Genomic DNA, 15788 nt, shown 5'->3' with positions numbered 1-15788 from the left:
GAACTCACTGATGACTCTGACATTACACACAGGGCAGTGAAGAAGTAGTGAGTGCCAAGCAAACACTTTTAACCCCTCCGATTTTAGGAAGCGTTTCAACAGAAAAAAATTCTAAATCATAGAGCGAATGTCAATTCAGATTTTCAAGCTTTTTGTACCACGTTCCTGCCTCTTGATGAGTTGACGGGTAAGAGTAGTTTCCATGTTAAAAGTCCTTTGATTAAAGATGAGGTAAGCAGTACTTTTTTGGCATCACTCGGAAAACTCTCCACGTCAGCCTTTCATCATTTTATAATTCAAACAGACAGAGAGAAAGGGCTGCACAGTGGATTGGTGGTTAGCAGCTAGAAGATCCCTGGTTTGCATCCCAGCCCTTTCTGCATGGAGTTGCATGTTTTCCCTGTGCATGTGTGGGTTTTCTCCAGGTACTCTGATTTCCTCCCACAGTCCAGAAACATGCTGGGGTTAACTGGTAACTAAATTGTCCGTAGGTGTGAATCTGATTGTTTGTCTCTACATGTAGCCCTGTGATAGACTGGTGGCCTGTTCAGTGTCCCCTGCCTTCACTTTCAATCAGCTGGGATCGACTCCAGCCCCCCATGACCCTAATGAGGATTAAGCGGTGTATAGAACAAGGATGGAGGGATAGCCGGACAGAAAACTAGGCTTCTGCACTTCCTCTTGGCTCCATTTTTAGGTTTTATAAAATTTAGTGTCACAGATCAGAGACTCAAGCGCAGAGCAACAGAGAGGCACAGCAGACCAGCATACAAGATGACTTATGACTGCTGGACAGGAGAACTATCTACATGAGCAAATGGAAACTTAAAAATACACTACAACCTAGGCAGACTAAATCTTACGAAAGCAGGTGATATTTTAGCAACACAGGCACTAACCAGGACTTGGTACAACCAAGCTAAGAAAGCTAACAGGACTGGTAATGAGCAAGCACACGGCATGACAATCAGTTGTAAATTACAAACGCCAACACGGAAGATAACAGAGCAGCCTTAACACTCGCAATGCACACAAGCACTAAACCTACTATGACCCAGTGGGAGTGAAGCAAACCTAGCTGACAGTCAGACAGAAGAGAGGATGAGGGAGTGTAGGCGGAGGAGGTATGTGGTGTGGCAGGATATGGCATCTCGGCAGATGCAGGGTGTGGTGGTATGTTCCAGAATCTGAAGATGACCAGTTGGCTATGGAAGGTGGACTGAAGAATCGAACCAGGAACACGCAGAGCAGGCGGAGCAGGTGGAGCAGGCCATAACTGACCTAAATAGCACGTGGCGCCATCTACCGCACCCTTTCTTGGAGGAACCCAGGGCTGATTGGCTGATGGGTGCATCCGTCCTGGAACAGAGTCCGTCTCTTCTCCTTCTCCCTCGTCATCTCTCTGTCCATCTCCCACCCAGCCCCCCACCACCTCCACCTTCCTACACCTTCTGATAGGCTATGAGCTATCAGAAAGAAAGTAAAGTACATGAACAGTCAAAATCTGAATTTTTACTTTTATTTGTGACAGAAAATCACAATTATCATAGGTTTAATTAAAAATAACTTTTCATTATTACTGTGTATTTTACAAGAGATAACCAATTTGAATACAAGACAGCAACTAGAGCAGAACAGAACTGAGGCCTGGCTTAACAAGAGGTGTTCAACAGCAGTGGTCTCAGAGGTAGATGAGTTGCAGGACGACCACTTCCCGATGCAGGCGTGTTCACTCAGGTGATTATCCAATGGCTGCACCGCACACACAATTCAATCACACCTACCTGGGGGGAAAGGAAAAGAGGGAAATGGAGGGGGGAGGGGGAGGGGGAGGCTGCCATTAGGTAGAGCTGAAGACTCAGATCCAGACTTCTCTTTTTCATAATTAAGTTTTTTAAGCATAAGGGTCATTCCAGAATTGGAGGTAATTTTAAGTGGCGCCCATCAAATTTCAAATAATCCATGTACAAAATGCTAAAGCATGCAGTTGTTGTGTACATTTGTTTGTCCTGAGAGCAAATCTAAAAAAAAAAAAAAAAACAAGACGAAAAGAATCATTTTAAAATACCAAATAAGTCTGGAGTTCCCCCTAAAATGCCACTTTTCTCTTCTCCTACTCCACTGTGATCAAATTCAATCTCAAACAAAACAATAAAAGTGAAATTTAAATCTCCTTTTCTTTTGGTATTATTTTTTCACTAATGTCTCTTATAATCGTGGGAACATTTTCTACATCAACATAATATTTTAAATAATAATTATTATGCATGGAACGTGTGTCCCACAACAACCCTGTTAGCAGAACCTTTTTATCTGGTAGAAGACAAAGAAAACAGTGAATCACATGAAATGCTGGAATTAACACCATCAAACAGTTTTCCTAAAGAACGGATAGAGCAAAGCTATGTCTTCTCTTCTATTTTTCATATTTTCCTAATGTTGTCAGCCTTGATTGAATGCCTCACTCTACCTCATGCATTGTTCCTCTAGTTTGTAATTCGGTAAATACATCTGATCAATAACACACTGTCATTTCCCCAAGCTGCCCACTTTTCCAGTCCTTGAGCTTTTTATGTTTGTTGTTTTCACTCAGCATATTCAGTTCCTTGGTTGATTTCCACTTCTCCATCTGAATCAGCGAAACAGGCTGCAATTGTCCTTGTGCAGTTTTTCAAACTAATGATGTATGAGTTCATGGAGGAAGGAGGACAAAGGAAAATGCTGAAAGAAGAGGGAACATTTCAAGTGTGACTATTTTGGTTTTTATCCATCAACCAGATGGTATATTTAGCTCGCAGTTGTGAGCTTCATTTATGTGAGTTTATATGAGACAATCAAAGACATGTGAGCTGAAAGGCCAAAGAGAGTACAGATGATATCTGTCTTCTTGTAAAACTTTCTTTCTTTGAATAAATAAACTTTCTTTATATACACGTAGTTGTAGATTTGCAAGTGCAATTCATTCATTGATTAGTTGTTTTACATAAACAATCTGAAATAGTTTTGTTTAATTATACGTTCAGATTAACTGTTTCTGTAAAAAGGCTTTTTGGTTCTTGAAGCCATTTCACTTCTCATCCAAGAGACTCCTTCAGTTCTAACTGACGGATACGGAGTACCAGATATACACTATCAACCCAAAGCCACATGGTTAATGGTCCATTATGAGCCCAAGACTCCTGTGTTCTCGAATTATTGAGAAACTGTCAGGTCAAGGAGTACTCAAGGTGTTAATGGTGGTGAAAGCTTTGGTGAGAGGCCTCCACACTGTATTAGAAGTACCCGATAAGTGGTGTTGTAGACTCTCTGTTAGAGATGGTCCAGTTTAACAGGGATCAATTCTTCACTCATGTCTCGAAACCGTCTGTGTTTTCTGCTAAAAATGTGAGCATTGCTGTCCTCAAATGAGTCCCTTATCCTTATTCTCCAGTTGTTTTCTACTGAAGGTCTTAGAATTTAACCATATAAGACAATTTCGCCAGCAGAAATGCTTAAAGGTGACAATTTTCTGCTTTTCCCCATTGGCCTGGCTGGCTGTCATCATGTGTGTGCGAACTTCTCCTAAAATTTCTGAAGTGTTTTCATCAGTCTGGGCTACAGATGGTGACAACAAGAGGAAGTGCTGACAGCAGTGTGAACCCAGGAAGGACAGAAAGACACAAGTCAAGTGCAACAAATCTAAAATGTACAAAAAAAGCAACTGCAACACACAAACTTGTCGTACTCTGGCTTCCTGATGTAATTGTCATCTGCTGTTTTTGGAGGTCTGGGCAACTAGCTCGTTCTCAGCCAATGTGGATGTCGGTCTTGTGCTCGTCCATAGTTCTAAGTGCTAAATGCTTCTATCAACACATCCAGCACTCGCCAATTATGACATTATAGCTTGGCTGTATAATCAAAAGCCAATGTGTTCGTAACAGGGTGAAGTTTTACAGAGTCATGTGCCAACCTGTCTGTCAGCTGAGTGTAGTCAATATCTCTGCTGATTGTCTTTCATCATCACAGAGTCCAGGAAAGAGTCTTCTTAAAACAATGGGGATAAGGTGTCCATCATTTTACTGTTACAATGTGATATTCATAATTACAAAAATGAAAAACATATGAGTCTGCCTTGGGAGCATGTGGCCACAAACTCTGTTTTTTCACTGTATGATGAGTTCAGTTTACCAACACATACAGAAAGGAGCAATAAAATGGTTTTTCTGTAAGTAGGAAGTAGCCAAAGATAGACCTGTACAGGGAAGGGCATGATAATAAATATAACTTCCTGCTTTATCTTTGTCCTGAAGAACAAAAAGTGACGTATGATAATTGCATTATTGTCCAGACCCTTTGCTGTATCTCATCCGGTGGTCCTGTACTGATGACTTGAATGGGACGTGAGCGATAACCCCTGACCTGACCTGTGCACACGTGGAGGTTATTTTTGAAGTCCAGGAAGAGGATGAGTGACCAACGCCTCGATGCAGTCTTTCAGTGACCTGCAATGGAGACAAAGCTGAACCCTTTACCCAGAAAAGAAAAGGTCTGGAACAGTAAAATATCACATAGCAGAAGAATTCTAATACGTGCACATTTTTTTATTTAAAGCAGTAACAAGAAATGCACTCAGAGAGTGCAGCAGTCCACCAAGGGTGCTCAGTCGTATCATTCCTGAAGGCTGAAATCTTGAAAAAATCTGTGGCAGAAATCATGGCACCAGAGAATGTGGCCATTGAATATAGATGTACCCACAAATATAATGACCTTGCACTGAGCACAGACGTGTGTTATGCATGTGTATGTTATGTATGGATACCGAATCACGTGACCTAAATATGTTGGGAATTGATGGGACTTGGAAACACCCCCACAGTTTAATCAATTGTTCCTTGTATCATTTGTGATGGAAAAGTCCCGATAAATCTGCAGTGGTGGATTTGAAGTAGGATTGCAATCATGTGATCATCAGCAGGCAGCTGATATAATGTTCTCTTGTCATAGTTACAGTGACGCCATGCTGCTATCTCGCAATCATACAGGAATTTTAACGAATCCATAGATCTGGACTATAAGCCACATCACTGCCAAAATCGAATCATTTGGTCCTTGTGTCATTTCTGACCTTCCCTGAAAACTTCATTTAAATCTGTCAGTCTGTTATTGAGTAATGTTGGAACCAGACAGACAGACAGACAGAAAGACAGACAGACAATTGTACACTGATCGTCACGTAACTCCTCCGCATGCCTTGGCGGAGTAATAGAAGTCATACTGTTTTAGAAATGCTGTGTTAAAAATTCCTTGCTCTGTAAAACTGCACTTGGAAACACTCGGTTGTTCTAAATTTCCCTGAACTCTGTTAAGATTCCCCTCACATTAGAGCTAAAACCAGTTCACACACCAGAAGTCCATGGGTGTCCACATACTTTTGATACTAGTTTAGCTACAGTTGTGCATTGCTTGCATTAGCACTCCCTCATACTTTGTCCCATGTGAGGTCAGCAGCACTCTTGTTTCCATCTGGCCTGTGTTTGTCACTGGATATGTCGCCTCGTCACCGGCCAAACTGCTCTGAGCGTCTCTGTGGGAGTTATTTGACTGTGGACCTCTCCTGTTACAAAACATACAGTGCAGCTGAACAACTTTGCTGATTCTAAATGTCACGCAGACTGCAGGAGATGCTGACTCTCTCACATAGAGGCAGGATGTCCTTTGAATTCTCAGTCAAACCTGGGAGGCTAGTAAACACTGAACAAACCACGACGGATCTGTACCTCCAGTAGCCTCAGCTGACGTGCAGTGGACAGAGTGTTGGTTGACTTTGGTGAAGTGGGTTAATAACTTCATCAGTGTTGCTAAAATAATAGAACACTAATGACGTGTTGTATTTTTCAAAAGATAGGCAAAGCGATTGAAGTAAGTGAGAATTTTTGTGTGGAGCCATTATTATTTCATGCTATCTATCTATCTATCTATCTATCTATCTATCTATCTATCTATCTATCTATCTATCTATCTATCTATCTATCTATCCATCCATCCATCCATCCATCCATCCATCCATCCATCCATCCATCCATCCATCCATCCATCCATCCATCCATCCCATAGATGCTGGGTTTTGTTTTTTTGTGGATTGCTTAGGTTAACATAATAATACTGTTAGTTGCATCAACTTAATATTGTGTGTAATTTGAACTCAAATTTCTTGGTTTTTGTTTTAAGGAAGTAAAAATTTTGTAATGAAAAAAAAATATTGCCAACAGTGTTGCTGAGAGAATCAATTTCTTAAAAGCTAACACATAAACAAAAATATGAAAAAAAGACTGAAGAAAATCTAATTTAAATCCAATTTAAAAAACTTCATTTTTAAAAATATTTTTCAACTTAAAAATATGTCTTTATAATTATAGTGCTTAAGTACATTACACACAAAAATTGCTTTTACATATCATGGGAGTAATAATTGGAAAAAAAAATGTTGTAGAGTTATGAGGAATCAATTTTAAAACTTTATGCAACCAATCATTAAATAAATGTTTTTGTTGGCTCATAATTTCATTAGAAGTTGTCATAAGTCAAAAATACTGATGCAAAGTGCTGCTTTGTTTTTGTTTGTTTGTTTGTTTTTGAGGCCTCCAGACAGGATTTTAATTCATGTTTTTTGTATTAATGTGCATTTTTATAGACTATTTTTACTAACACAATAAAAATGATACTATTAATTAAATAAACATTATATAAAATAACTAACAAATGTAACATGTTGTCAGAATGGTATTTTGGTGAGACCATCCTTTAAATTTAATTAAATGAATCCTGAATCCTCACAGTTGAATATTTCTCATGTTCGTAACATTCCAACACATCCAGCAAAACCACGACTCTGCCCTCTACAGGCCGAGCTTCTCTCTTCTGTTATTTACCGCTGTGCATGTGTCACAAGATCTTCATCATTTCCACCGGCTATTGTAGTGACTGATTTCACTCTTTCTGATCATCTCACCGTTTTCTCTGAGATCTCTGTGCACAGAAACATTCACGTTCTTTCCCAAATCTTCCCTCATTTGCGTTTTAGTCACTCAATCATCAATCATCTGTTTTAAAAGAACAGCCACTCCTGCAAAATATGAGGAATATGTAAATCCTCCTTTTTCCGACACATTGTTGAAAAGTTACTCGTGAAGAACTGAACACCTTTCTGGATTTATTGTTTTCCAGTCAGGCTTTCAGCTGCACCACAGCAACAATAGTCCTTTTGTTAAGGTCCTAAATGACATTAAACACAGACAAGATTATACCAAGACCTAGAAACTGCTCAGTTTCGGTGTTATTTGATCTGAGTGCTGCGTTGGACACAGATGACTGTAATAAACTGGATGAGCAGGGAAAAAAATGATCTGATGATTTGTTAAAGGGCTGCACAATGACTTGGTGGTTAGCACCGTCGCCTCGCGTTCCACTTAGCTATCTTTCTGCATGGAGTTTGCATGTTCTCCCTGTGCATGTATGGGTTTTCTCCGAGTTCTCTGGCTTCCTCCCACAGTCCAAAAACATGCTGAGGTTGATTGATAACTCTAAATTGTCCATAGGTGTGAATATGAGTGTGATTGTTTGTCTCTACATGCAGTCCTGTGATAGACTGGTGACCTGTCCAGGGTGTCCCCTGCCTTCCCAATAAGTCAGCTGGGATAGACTCCAGCCCCCCACAAGCCTAATGAAGATAATGGACAGACAGATGATTTGTTAAACAAAAAAAAAAGCTTAGTTTTTATTGGATCCAGAGAAAGTCAATGAAGGGACCAGACTGAGCTTCAGTTTGTAACGTTACAAACCAGAGGCAAAAATCCTGGTGTCGCCTCGTAGCTATAATTATAAAATCAGCTTATTATTAAGACCCAGACTCAGCTAATTGTTAAGAATATAGTAGGATTTGAGGGATTTATGTCTCAGCAAGTGTCCATGTGTTCATCTTCAACAGGTTCAGCTTCTGTAATGCTGCTTTTACAGGTCTCGATTAAGTAGCTAATTGGGAACACTGCTCACCCAGCCCATTAGTGGCTCACATCAATTCAATTCTCTGAGCTTTATGGAGGCTTCTGGTCTGTCAAAAAATTGGCTTTCAAATAACACTATTGGTTTGTAAGCTGCTATATCAGACAGGGTGTCCCCTGCCTTCACCATAAGTAAACTGGGATAAACTCCGGCCCCCATGACCCCAATGAGGATTAAGCGGTGTGTAGATAATGGAAGGATAGATGGACATTTCTAATCTGCTGCTGTTCATATAGGACAGGTCTCCTTACTGTTCACAACAGATTCAATTAAACATGCAGAAGCTACATTCAGTTTATATGCATCATATTTTTGGAATAAGCCTTCAAAAATCTGACATCTGACATTGTACTGTTTGCACTGTCTTTGATTATCTTGCACTGCAGCTGAACTGTAATTCTGACCTGTTCTCTTTTAGCTTATTTTTAATGCCATATTTTACTTTACCTTGTTAAAACCGATTTGTGTGTGTCTATTTATATCACCCTGATATTCTTTTATTTCCTTTTGCATACAGCATGTCTCATGTAAAGCATTTCAGCCTCATGGTTGAAAGGTAGCATACATGTAAACTTGTCTTACCTCATCTACTGTAGCAGTGCCTTATCCAGCTGGCACCCCCTATAGCCTTATGCCGTTAAATAAATGCTTGTGCTTATAATATGTATTTTGCTAGAGATTGTTCAGTGTAATTATTTTTCAAGAAGTCCGTGAACGGATCCCACATGTTAAAAGGTTAAAAACCAAAGTTATTGGGTTTTAACCTTCTTGAAAATGTTAATTTTTCCATGAACAGTGGGATTTACAGTTATTTAAAGCAATGGCATCCTATAAAGCCTCACTGTGTATGTTCATGGCGTTCCATTTTGCCAGCTCCTATATAATACACACTGATCACCACTGGAGGGCAGCAAATACACAAAACTGCAATAATGTATGTGTCCTGAAGGTTCAGTCAGAAGTTAGGCGTTTCATAGCTACATGTTATAGACAAGCAAATGTGTTGATGTCAGAGCTCTCTGTAGCCCTGGCAAATACAAAATATACAGCAGCAAAAAATATAACCCCACACAATGTCGAGCCACAATATTATAAAGTGAACAGGTTGTTTTACTCAGAGGATTTCACTTTCTTGCTAAGAGATCTGAATGAAAAAAAGGCTGTTAGGAGGATTTTTCTGTGATAAATCAAGCTTAGATTTACAAATACCACATTTGGGTTTTCAGTGTGTGTTAACCATCCAAATGCAGGTTTTAATCAGGTGAAGCCTACATAGTAACACATCAACAATATCAACAAAACGTCATAGCTGCAGTTTGATTTAATGTAATGCAGTTTATACAATAGATAAATATGTCTATTTGAGTGTGCTGCAATGCCAGTACAGTAAGAGTCAGTGAGCTTTTATTACTGACTATTATCTATGCTCTTTATACAGGCTGTCAGTCATCTTACCAAGAGTAGCTCACCAGCAGCACAATGCAGTGAACTATGCTCAGTCTGGACAATACTGCAACACAAAAATGTGGAAAAAAATCATACGCTTTTAGTATTCCACCATAATGCCATTCATTAATGCATTATATTGTATTAAAAACTTGAAATAACACAATTCGGGACACTTGTTTTTAGCCACACTTCAATTAAACACCAATAAAAGAAGAGTATTTGATTTTACGAGCCATTAAAACTAATTCACTGCTGATAATCTCAATGACCATATGTTTATCAGTGATGAGTTAATTAAACTTAAAATCCTTGACACAACATGTGACTTTATTCCAGATAAGGCAGCAAATCACTGAGTCATTCATCGCCTGCTCTTTTGTGGAGTGAAGTCCATTATGAATAGTGAGAAAAACACTTAAGGGGCTGTGTCATCTGATCCCAGTTAAAAACGATGTGTAGCTAATTTTATTTGATAGAGTTGTTATCTTTTTAGGGCTGTGAGATAATAGAAAATGTTTAATTTGCAAGATGACAGTTTTGCTTCTTCTGACCATTGACATAGAAAGTGCAGTTATTTGCCTGAACCCTTATCTGTATGACTCATATTTTGTGCCATTTACGATGCTACAATGTGTGTGAAATGCTTGTGTAGCTGACAACACAACAGTCTGTTCAGCACTGCAAGAACAAGACAAAGTGGTCAAGCACACAAGACAGTGGTGTGTAAGTGTAGATCTGGACATAATGGCCGTCAATAGACTGGAGGAAGCATAATATGGTGATAATAAACCTCCTCTCTCCAATTCTTCTGAAATAATCCCTCCATTCACTCAGTACCAAGCAGCAGCCTCCTCCTGCTGTCCCATGGAAGGGAAGGAGGACCAGTGCCAGTCTTGTACCTAGCCTGCAATCTTTCAATGGGCCTTTGTGGATGCTGCCATCCTCCCCCTCCCTCCGGCCAACCCCCGGCAGCCCATTCAGGAGTGTCACATGGCACTCTCACTCCGAGCCCATCTCACAATGCGCCCCTGTCATTTGCACCTCATTGACATGCGCTCATAGTGATGTGCGTGGGGGAATGGTCGCGCTCTTCCACTAGTTTCAAAGGAAATAAAGTGCCGGGCTGGGTGGCCAAAGTGTGGCTTCCTGGATACGGTCTTCATATTTCTTGGGAGGAAGTGCTGAAACGTGTGTGTGTGTGTGTGTGTGTGTGTGTGTGTGTGTGTGTGTGTGTGTGTGTGTGTGTGTGTGTGTGTGTGTGTGTGTGTGTGTGTTTGCGTGTTGGAAGCTGGCAGTGAGTTTCAGTAAATGTGATGTGCCAACCTCCCACCACCTTTAACTGAGTTACTCTGAGCAAATGTTCAACTGATACAATAACTATTGATCACCAAAAACAGTGCCGCTCGCCTCATAATATACACGGTATTATAAAAGCTGATGGACTGACTGTTACTGCAGGGTCAAAATTGTTCATAATGTGTGGCATTTCTGTTTCTAACGAGCATTTTACTGGATTATTTTTTAATGTTTGGGTCCAGAGAAGTTCTTTGAGAGTTTGCAGCTCTCAGCTTCATGCTTGTTAGTCGTAAATTATTCTTTGGCTGTATTTGTAGGACTATTTTACTGTTGCACAGTCTTTCAAATAGTGGATTTTTAAAAAAAATTCATGGTATTCTGTTTAGTTTCGCCACAACAGATGAATTTTAATCTGGTATTTTTCATGCAAAGCATCGCAAATGAGGAGACCATATAAAGCTTGATGTGGCCCCTTTGCACTGCAGTACTAGCGTAGCCGCGCTAGACCCAGGTCTGACGACGCAAGGGTCTAGGAACTCTCGACAGGGAGGGAGGCGGGCTAAAAGGTTGTCTTTCAAATCACTCTGCAGCAATTGGGTAGGTACACAACCAATCAGCACAACGAATAGGCTGACGTAGTTCCTAGAGTGCCGGAAATCAGAGGATGCGGGAGTTCGGTGAAATACGTCTTTCTTCTCAATGAAACACTTCAGTGCCGTCCTTTGTTTATCTTTCAAATTGAATTTTAGCTTCAAATCTTTAAGGGCTGTGGCCAAAGCCCAGTCGAAAGATAACTGTTTATTGTGCGCCGGTTGTTTCTGCCAGAATCGTCGCGCCTCTGTCGTCACTTAGTTACTCCCGCCTTCTGACTCTACACTTCATGGTGATTCGTCGGCCAGTTTTAGGAGCATCCAACCTCAAGGCTTACCGAGGGTAACTGGACTGACCCTGGCAGAGAAATAAATTTGTTGCCGTGGGTTGTCTAGCGCGGCTAGGCTACTGCAGTACACCTTAGTGTTGAGATTAGTGAGAGCTGGTTGTGGTTATTTAACTGAGAATAATTTTGAAGTTTCTACAGTATAATAAATCTCGTCCTCATTCTTCATTCAGTAAACCTTTGACAATTATATACACTACCGTTCAAAAGTTTGGGGTCACCCAGACAATTTCAGGTTTTTCATGAAAACTCACACTTTTATTCCTGTGCTAACATAATTGCACAAGGGTTTTCTAATCATCAATGAGCCTTTCAACACCATTAGCTAACACAATGTAGCATTAGAACACAGGAGTGATGGTTGCTGGAAATGTTCCTCTGTACCCCTTTGTTGATATTCCATTAAAAATCATTTGTTTCCAGCTAGAATAGTCATTTACCACATTAACAATGTCTAGACTTTCTGATTCAATTGTTATTTTCATTGGGAAAAAACTTGTTTTCTTTCGAAAATAAGGACATGTCTAAGTGACCCCAAACTTTTGAACAGTAGTGTAACTTCAGTGTAACTACATCAAATATAAAAAATTTGGAGAAAAAAAAATTGAACAGATAATGAAAGAAATGATAATATATAAACAATAAAGCATGTTTGTACTGATTTTTTTTTAAAACCGATGCTATAAATTGCTTTACCAAAGAAGTAAGTGGTAAAAGCTTAGATTCAAGAATAAAATCAACAGCACATAAACTAGATGCAGCATAGAAAATCTAATAGGATTTCGATCATTGTGTGATTAACACACAAATGATTAACGTTGTAAATGCAAATATATATGTGTGTGTGTGTGTGTGTGTGTGTGTGTGTGTGTGTGTGTGTGTATATATATATATATATATATATATATATATACATATATATATATATATATATATATACATATATATATATGTTACAGGCGAAATTAGAATCCATGCAGATTTTAAATCCGCCTAGGCAGAATTAGAATTTTGATTTTGCCTAGGCTAGATTGAAATTCGAAGGGTTTTGAATATGATATGCTCTGTTAATTTAATTATTTGTTTTTCCTAAAATTATGTACCTTGAAATTTGGTTTTAGATACAAGATAAATAATTACTTTAGAAATAATGTCAACTTTTGTCCTCAACACTTGGCAAAATAAACAGGGAAAAAATTATGTTGTCAAAGTAGTTTCTGGTTGTTTCTTTCATATACTGTACACCAAAATCCTGTTAGAGGGTTAGGGTTAAGGCTAGGGTTAGGGTTATTCTTTCTAATATACAGGCTATTGATATATCAAGATTGAAATCTGTACAACAACCATGGTAGGATTTTCATTTTGCCTCGGCGAAATCAAAATTCTAATTCTGCCGAGGCGGATTCTAAATCTGCCTGGATTCTAATTTGGCCTGTGACACACACACACACACACACACACACACACACACACACACATATATATATATATACACACACACACACACACATATATATATATATATATATACACACACACACACACACACACACACACACACACACACACGACGACTGACAACTGCACCAGAAGATTTTGTCAACATTAGTTATCTAATGGAAAAGTCAGTGAAAATCTGTTCATTAATCTTAATTATTCTGGATAAGGACATCTGTTGTTTATACTTGTTCCGTCCCCAGAAACACACGAAATGCCTAACATGTTTCAGAACAAATCTACACCTTTCTGATTGTACAGTAACGGAGAAAATCACATGAAAACAGTCCTGACATCCTAAAGATATCAGGCCCAAGAGATATTTCTGCTAGATGAGTCTTCCTCAGCTTTTACACCCTTTTTACTGAAAAGGCAGGAATCACGATCATCATCACGGCCTCCTCACTGATAAAGACCAACAACATACAGTTCAGTCCAGCAGACATGAATAAACTATACTTGCTGCTATCACAACAACCACCCTAAAAATAAAGGTTCACTTTAGAACCAGCGAGGGTTCTCCATGCTGAAATTAATCATTTGGTTTACTCTTGTGCTGAATGCCAACTGTTGTTACATGTGATGTTGTTCTTGACAACTAGATGAGATATTTAGAACATTTTTGTTATCATTAAAACTCTTTGCACTTTTACTTTCTGCTGAGACAGAATAAAATTAAATTTGTGTGATAATGATTGCATTGTTCTAATAATTTGTTGTTTTACATACTTCATAGATCGACCATAAACCATTACAAAGATTTCCTTAGAGTTGCAAGTTTTGGTGGTATTTATCATTTCTTTTTTATAACGATGATGCCATGTCCCTTAATTTAGTCACTAAGTCACTAAAAGGCTTCACTGTTTTTTGCTTTCTAAGAAGCTGACAGCCATCATGTCTACATCCAAAAAAATGCGACCTGGCTGCTGAAAAAATACATTTTGATTCAGATGTTTTGCAGCTTTTTTCCAGAAGGTTAGCTCGATATAATTCCATTGCACAGATCTAGTGTCTTCTTTTTCACTGATCAGCTATGAAAGTTTGCTCATACAACTTTACGTTGTCCTCTCAGTACATTAGAGGAGAAATAGCTTGTACTTTTTACTCCATTACATTCGATTGGCATTCATATGAGCATCAAATAAAATAAAATGCATCACCACAAAGTGCATAAGCTCCATCTTTGTTGCTGACAACAGCAAAGCACTGTATCAGCTTTAATGCACCAGCTTTATTGATCCAATTATATAATTATACACCACTTTGAAAGGGAACCTGGCAAAACAGAACCACTCTGCATTACGAGCCCTTTCAGTTTTTTACATATGAAGTACATTTACCTGATAATGCATCTCATCATATGTAACCTTTTTAAAGCAGGAGAACCTCTACTTGCGACTGGCAAGAAGGAAATGAAAGCAAAATACACTTTACTTTATTGCTATTGGCCATGCAGTTAAACAAGTATGAACATGAAGCTAACATGTACAAAAGCAAAGTGTAAAAAAGTCACATTAGCCTTTTAACATACAAAAACATGAATACTTTGACTGTTGCCTAAGATTATATTTCCTTCTTGTTGTATCCCTTGTTAAAACTGTCGGTGTAAACTGCAAATGTTTTACTTTCATATCTGTATATTTTGGAAGATTTATCCTGTTGTACCTTTTATTCACTGTCATTTCTACCACCGAATAAAACTGGAATCCAATTGGGGATGCAGCTGCAAGGTCTCTCATACCGGTTGCTAAACTGAAAGTGACCTTTTCCTCCCTGTATTCGTTGCTGAACGATATGAACATGCAGACATTCAGCTGGTGGACACAGGATGGACATACTTGTGCAATTCTAAACTGCAATGCGTCCAAAAAAATAATTGGACATCAGGCAAATAAGATGTGAGAACAAATAAAATTAAATATAAAAATAAAATGTCTCACTACAATTAAAAAAAACAACAATAAAATTAATAAAGGTCAATATGTTTTCATAAGGGGCAACAGAAAACAAATCTTTAAATAAAATATAGCTGTTTACTTGTTTGTTTGTCATAATGGTTGATACACTTACAGGAACTTTCTGGAGATATAATACCGTGTTTTGAGTCATTTCAAACAAGTCTTGACAAATTCTGGGCTTATTATTTTGAGTCATTTTGAACAGTTTTGTGCAATTTTGACCTGTTTTGGACTGATTTGGTACAATGCTGCCTCAATTTTGGAATATTTCTGTAGAATTTTGAGCCATTTTAAAGAATTCTGAACCCCTCTAGACACATTTCAAGTCATTTATGGCAATGATGAGTATTTTGAGTCATTTTAACTTGGTTTTAAGTAAAAAAATAAATAATCAAAAAACTGGAACATTGTCTTATCAAACTTTCCATACATCCGATTCTACTGATGTTAGAGCCTCAAAGGTTGGTGAAATGTCAACCAAAGACTGTATGTTTTTGTATTTTCCATATTATATATGGTATAAGGTCAGTATAACTTGGGAAGGTATTAGACAGTATTGACTATGTGTGAGTATAATTGTAGGATGAATCATGTAACTAAAATACTGTGATTAT

This window comes from Acanthochromis polyacanthus, chromosome 3, assembly GCF_021347895.1.
Source record: "Acanthochromis polyacanthus isolate Apoly-LR-REF ecotype Palm Island chromosome 3, KAUST_Apoly_ChrSc, whole genome shotgun sequence".
Lineage (NCBI taxonomy): Eukaryota > Metazoa > Chordata > Actinopteri > Pomacentridae > Acanthochromis > Acanthochromis polyacanthus.
Note: the sequence above shows the minus strand (reverse complement) of the source record.